The 6,581-nt window shown below is 38.4% G+C and overlaps 1 protein-coding gene across 2 annotated transcripts in view; it reads right to left on the minus strand.

The window, feature by feature from the left end:
• Positions 1 to 6,581, minus strand: part of TLL1 (tolloid like 1) — a 239,333-nt gene that overhangs the window by 16,978 nt on the left and 215,774 nt on the right. The window lies entirely within an intron of this gene.

Genomic DNA, 6,581 nt, shown 5'->3' on the forward strand with positions numbered 1-6,581 from the left:
TTTTTTTTTTAGTTGAACGGTGGACTCTCTCCCAGGTGTTCATCTGAAAACGTGCCAGGATCTGTGTGATTTCCCGTGTGGTGACCAACTGCACCAGCTGAAACAGCCACACTGAGTTTTGGGGCACTTCTTTGCCTGGGAATCTCCTGGCCTGGCTCCCTGTTTACATCCCCTTTTTAATCAGATGAATGGACAAATATGTCTCCCAGGAGCTCCAAATGCCAGCCAAAATGGTGTCCAGACCCATGTATTTTGTATGGAGAACCGCTTCACCAGGGCGCTAGCAAAACAGCCGCACCGGCAAAAACAGCCGTGCCGGCCAAATAGCCACACTGGCCAAAACAGCCGCACTGGCAACCCGTGGGGATCCTCCACCTGGGAATCTCCTGGTCTGTGGGCAATAAAAATCCATGTGGAAATGCAATGTCCACTCACCTTCTGCACTTTTGCTGGGAGCTGCAATCATGAGCTGCTCCTAACTGGCCATCTTGGATCCCTCCCATGATGATATTTTCTAAAATGTGATGAACTTGGTGCTATCAGCAAAGTATTGATTAAGTAATAGAATTTTATTTTTTCACGCCTTCATTATTTGACAAGTTATAAGAAAAATATTCAAGACGTAAATGCCAAATGTGTGGAAAATCTCTCATTAGCCTGACATTTCTATGTTCCATGTAAGATTTTCCTCATGCCATAATATTTATATTAATCATGAGAACTAATTTTTATTGACATAAGTCCAATAATAACTATTATTATTCAGATTAGTATCCTGACAATATCTTTCTTACAGGCTTCAACATAAATCTAATGCTCACAATAAAATATAACAGAGTGAAAAAATAATGTTGAATAATGGAATAGTTAAAATTACGAATTACAAAACAAAGTTAAAAAATAAAAACAGCAGAATATCATGACAAAATTTCACTAAAACTATTTCATGGATGAGTTTGTGTATTTTTATGCTTTGTTTTCCAACAAGAAAAATTTCTCAACACTGTAAACCTAAGGGAAAAATTATCATTGTATGTCAATAAACGCTGACATTCCTGTAAAAAAAAAAAAAAAAAAATGAAAAATTTCTCCTGTGTATCAATCGCTTATGCATTAGCCATGCCACTAGGTGTCAGTATAAGCTAACTGACCAGCTAATATCTACATTTAACTGACACATTGTTAACTGAATGAAAAGGTGACATTCTCCAGATATTTTACGGAACGTATACTTAAACTGTCTCCAAACTATAAATAACGTTCTTTTATATTTTTAGCCTAAAGGTTTTTGTATTTTTCTAAATTAAATTTTATCTAAGATTCCCAGAACAGTTAGTTGAAATCCCTAAGAGTAAATTAGAAAGGAGGATTAGGCAAAAGATCATGTTGCATACCAAATAAAAAAAGGAAAAATAGAGGTTCCATCAAAAAGATCAGTCCTAAACTTATTTATAAAAAATATATTAATGCAGGGGGGATCGATCCAAGATGGACGTTTAGGAACAGCTCAGGATTGCAGCTCCCAGTGAAAGCTCAGAGGCTGCTGCAGGTGATCCCCAGGCAAGCAGGGCCTGGAGTGGACCGCAGCAGACCTACAGCAGAGGGGACAGACTGTCAGAAGGAAAACCAAGAAACAGAAATAACCTCATAATCAACAAACAGAACGTCAATCTGAAAGATTTGAGACCCAATCTGAAAGCCAGCAACTACAAAAATGACAGGTGGATAAATCCATAAAGATGGGAAGAAAACAGCGCAAAAAGGGTGAAAACACCCGAAACCAGAACACCTCTCCTCCTAAAAGGGATCACAACTCCTCACCAGCAAGGGAAAAAGGTTGGATGGAGTACGAGTGTGATGAAATGACAGAATCAGACTTCAGAAGGTGGGTAGTAAGAAACTTCTGTTAATTAAAAGAACATGTTCTAACCCAATGCAAAGAAACTAAGAACACTGAAAAAAGATTTGACGAAATGCTAACGAGAATGGACAAAAGAGAAAGGAATATAAGTGAATTGATGGAGCTAGAAAACACAACACGAGAACTTCGCGAAGCATGCACAAGTATCAACAGCCGAATGGACCAAGCAGAAGAAAGGATATCACAGGTTGAAGATCAACTCAATGAAATAAAATGAGAAGGCAAGATTAGAGAAAAAACGGTAAAAAGGAATGAACAAAGTCTCCAAGAAATATGGGACTATGTGAAAAGACCTAATCTACGTTTGATAGGTGTACGTGAATGCGACAAGAGAATGAATCCAAGCTGGAAAATACTCTTCAGGATATTATCCAGGAAAACTTCCCCAACCTAGCAAGGCAGGCCAATATTCAAGTCCAGAAAATACAGAGAACACCACAAAGATATTCCTCAAAAAGAGAAACCACAAAGCACATAATCGTCAGATTCACCAGGGTTGAAATGAAGGAGAAAATACTAAGGGCAGCCAGAGAGAAAGGTCGGGTTACCCACAAAGGGAAGCCCATCAGACTCACAGCAGATCTCTCAGCAGAAACCCTACAAGCCAGAAGAGAGTGGGGGCCAATATTCAACATCCTTAAAGAAAAGAATTTTCAACCCAGAATCTCCTATCCAGCCAAACTAAGCTTCATAAGTGAAGGAAAAATAAAATCCTTTGTGAACATGCAAGTACTCAGAGATGTTGTCACCACCAGGCCAGCTTTACAAGAGCTCCTGAAAGAGGATATACACATATAAAGGGACAACCAGTACCAGCCACTCCAAAAACATGCCAAATGGTAAAGAGAATCAACACAATGAAGAATCTGCATCAACTAATGGGCAAAAAAGCCAGCTAGTACCAAAATGGCAGTATCAAATTCACACATAACAATATTAACCCTAAATGTAAATGGACTAAATATCCCAATCAAAAGACACAGGCTGGCAAATTGGATAAAAAGTCAAAACCCATCTGTGTGCTGTATCCAGGAAACCCATCTCACATGCAAGGATACAAAAAGGCTCAAAATAAAGGGATGGAGGAAGATTTCCTAAGCAAATGGAGAGCAAAATAAGCAGGAGTTGCAATTCTCATCTCTGATAATATAGACTTTAAAGCAACAGAGATCAAAAGAGACAAAGAAGGACATTACATAATGGTAAAATGATCAATGCAGCAAGAAGACCTAACGACCCTAAATATATACGCACCCAATACAGGAACACCCAGATACATAAGGCAAGTTCTTAATGACTTAAAAAGAGACATAGACCCCCACACAATTATAGTGGGAGACTTTAACACCCTATTGTCAATATTAGGCAGATCAACTAGACAGAAAATTAACAAGGATATCCAGGACTTGAACTCAGACCTGGACCAAGCAAACCTAATAGACATTTATAGAACCCTCCACCCCAAATCCACGGAATATACATTCTTCTCAGCACCACATCACACCTACTCTAAAATTGACCACATAATTGGGAGTAAATCACTCCTCAGCAAATGCAAAAGAACGGAAATCATAACAAACAGTCTCTCAGACCACAGTGCAATCAAGTTAGAACTCAGAATTCAAAAACCAACCCAGAACCGCAGAGCTTCATGGAAACTGAAAAACTTACTCTTGAATGTTCACTGGATAAACAATGAAATGAAGACAGAAATAAAGACGTTCTTCGAAACCAACGAGAATGAAGACAAAACTCACCAGAATCTCTGGGACACACTTAAGGCAGTCTCTAGAGGAAAACATATAGCAATAAGTGCCCACATGAGAAGCAAGGAGAGATCTAAAATTGACACCCTATCTTCAAAATTAAAAGAGCTAGAGGAGCAAGATCAAAAAAACTCAAAGTCCAGCAGAAGACAAGAAATAGCTAAGATCAGAGCAGAACTGAAGGAGATAGAGACACAAAAAACCCTTCAAAAAATCAATAAATCCAGGAGCTGGTTTTTTGAAAAGATCGACAAAATAGACAGACCACTAGCCAGATTAATAAAAAAGAAAAGAGAGAATGACCAAATTGATGCAATAAAAAACAATAAAGTGGATATCACCACAGATTCCACAGAAATTCAAACCATCATCAGAGATTATTACAAACTATATGCACATAAACTAGTAAACCACGAATAAATGGATAAATTCCTGAACACTTGCCTCTTCCCAAGCCTAAAACAGGAAGAAGCCAAAACCCTGAACAGACCCATAACAAGGTCTGAAGTTCAGGCAGCAATTAAGATCTTACCACCCAAAAAAAGCCCAGGTCCAGACGGGTTCACAGCCGAATTCTACCAGCCATACAAAGAGGAGCTGATACCATTCCTTCTGAAACTATTCCAAACAATACAAAAAGAGGGAATTCTTCTCAAACCATTTTATGTCACCAATATCATCCTGATTCCAAAACCCGGCAGAGACTCAACAAGAAAAGAAAACTTCAAACCAATATCGATGATGAACATAGATGCAAAAATCTTCAATAAAATACTGACAAGCCGACTGCAACAGCACATCAAAAAGCTTATCCACCATGATCAAGTAGGCTTCATCCCGGGGATGCAAGGCTGGTTCAACATACGCAAGTCTATAAACGTAATTCACCACATAAACAGAACCAAAGACAAAAACCACATGATTATCTCAACTGATGCAGAGAAGGCCTTTGACAAAATTCAACAGCCCTTTATGCTAAAAACCCTCAATAAGCTAGGTATTGATGGAACATATCTCAAAATAATAAAAGCTATTTACAACAAACCAACAGCCAAAATCATACTGAATGTGCAAAAACTGGAAGCATTCTCCTTGAAATCTGTCACTAGACAAGGATGCCCTCTCTCACCACTCCTATTCAATATAGTACTAGAAGTTCTAGCCAGAGCAATCAGGCAAGAAAAAGAAATAAATGGTATTCAAATCGGAAAGGAGGAAGTCAAATTGTCTCTATTTGCTGACGACATGATTGTATATCTAGAGGACCCCATTGTCTCAGCCCCAAAACTCCTGAAACTGATAAGCAACTTCAGCAAAATGTCAGGATACAAAATCAATGTGCAAAAACCGCATGCATTCCTATACACCAATAACAGACTTAAAGAGAGCCATATCAAGAACAAACTTCCATTGACAATTGCCACAAAGAGAATAAAATACCTAGGAATACAACTAACAAGGAATGTAAAGGACCTCTTCAAGGAGAACTACAAACCACTGCTCAACGAAATAAGGGAGGACACAAATAGATGGAGAAACATTCCATGTTCATGGTTAGGAAGAATCAATGTCGTGAAAATGGCCATACTGCCCAAAGTAATTTACAGATTCAATGCTTTCCCCATCAAGCTACCAATGACCTTCTTTGCAGAACTGGAAAAAACACCTTAAACTTCATATGGAACCAAAATAGAGCCCACATAGACAAGTTAATTCTAAGCAAAAAGAACAAAGTGGGAGGCATCACACTACTAGACTTCAAACTATACTACAAGGCTACAGTAATCAAAACAGCATGGTACTGGTACCAAAACAGAGATATAGACTAATAGAACAGAACAGAGGTCTGGGTGGCAACACAACATATCTACAACCATCTGATCTTTGACAAACCAGACAAAAACAAGCAATGGGGAAAGGATTCCCTGTTTAATAAATGGTGTTGGGAAAACTGGCTAGCCATGTGCAAAAGCAGAAACTGGATTCCTTTTTGACACCTGACACTATAAAACTCCAGATGGATTAAAGACTTAAACATAAGACCTAACACCATAAAAACCGTAGAAGAAAATCGAGGCAAAACCATTCAGGACATAGGTGTAGGCAAGGACTTCATGACCAAAACACCAAAAGCATTGACAACAAAAGCCAAAATAGACAAATGGGACCTAATCAAACTCCACAGCTTCTACACAGCAAAAGAAACAGTCATTAGAGTGAATTGGCAACCAACAGAATGGGAAAAAAATTTTGCAGTTTACCGATCTGACAAATGGCTGATATCCAGAATTTACAAAGAACTAAAACAGATTTACAAGAAAAAAACTAACAAGCCCATTCTAAAGTGGGAAAAGGATATGAACAGATACTTTACAAAAGAAGACATACATGAGGATAAAAAACATATGAAAAAATGCTCATCATCACTGGTCATCAGAGAAATGCAAATCAAAACTACATTGAGATACCATCTCATGCCAGTTAGTATGGCGATCATTAAAAAATCTAGAGACAACAGATGCTGGAGAGGATGTGGAGAAATAGGAACACTTTTACACTGTTGGTGGGAGTGTAAATTAGTCTAACCATTATGGAAGACAGTGTGGCGATTCCTCAAGGACCTAGAAATAGAAATTCCATTTGACCCAGCAATATCATTACTGGGTATATATCCAAGGGATTATAAATCATTCTACTATAAGGACACGTGCACATCAATGTTCATTGCAGCACTGTTTACAATAGCAAAGACCTGGAACCAACCCAAATGCCCATTGATGATAGACTGGACAGGGAAAATGTGGCACATATACACCATGGAATATTATGCAGCCATCAAAAATGATGAGTTTGTGTCCTTTGTAGGGACATGGATGAACCTGGAAACCATCATT

Source organism: Cebus imitator, unplaced genomic scaffold (assembly GCF_001604975.1).
Source record: "Cebus imitator isolate Cc_AM_T3 unplaced genomic scaffold, Cebus_imitator-1.0 Scaffold40, whole genome shotgun sequence".
In the NCBI taxonomy this organism is placed as follows: domain Eukaryota; kingdom Metazoa; phylum Chordata; class Mammalia; order Primates; family Cebidae; genus Cebus; species Cebus imitator.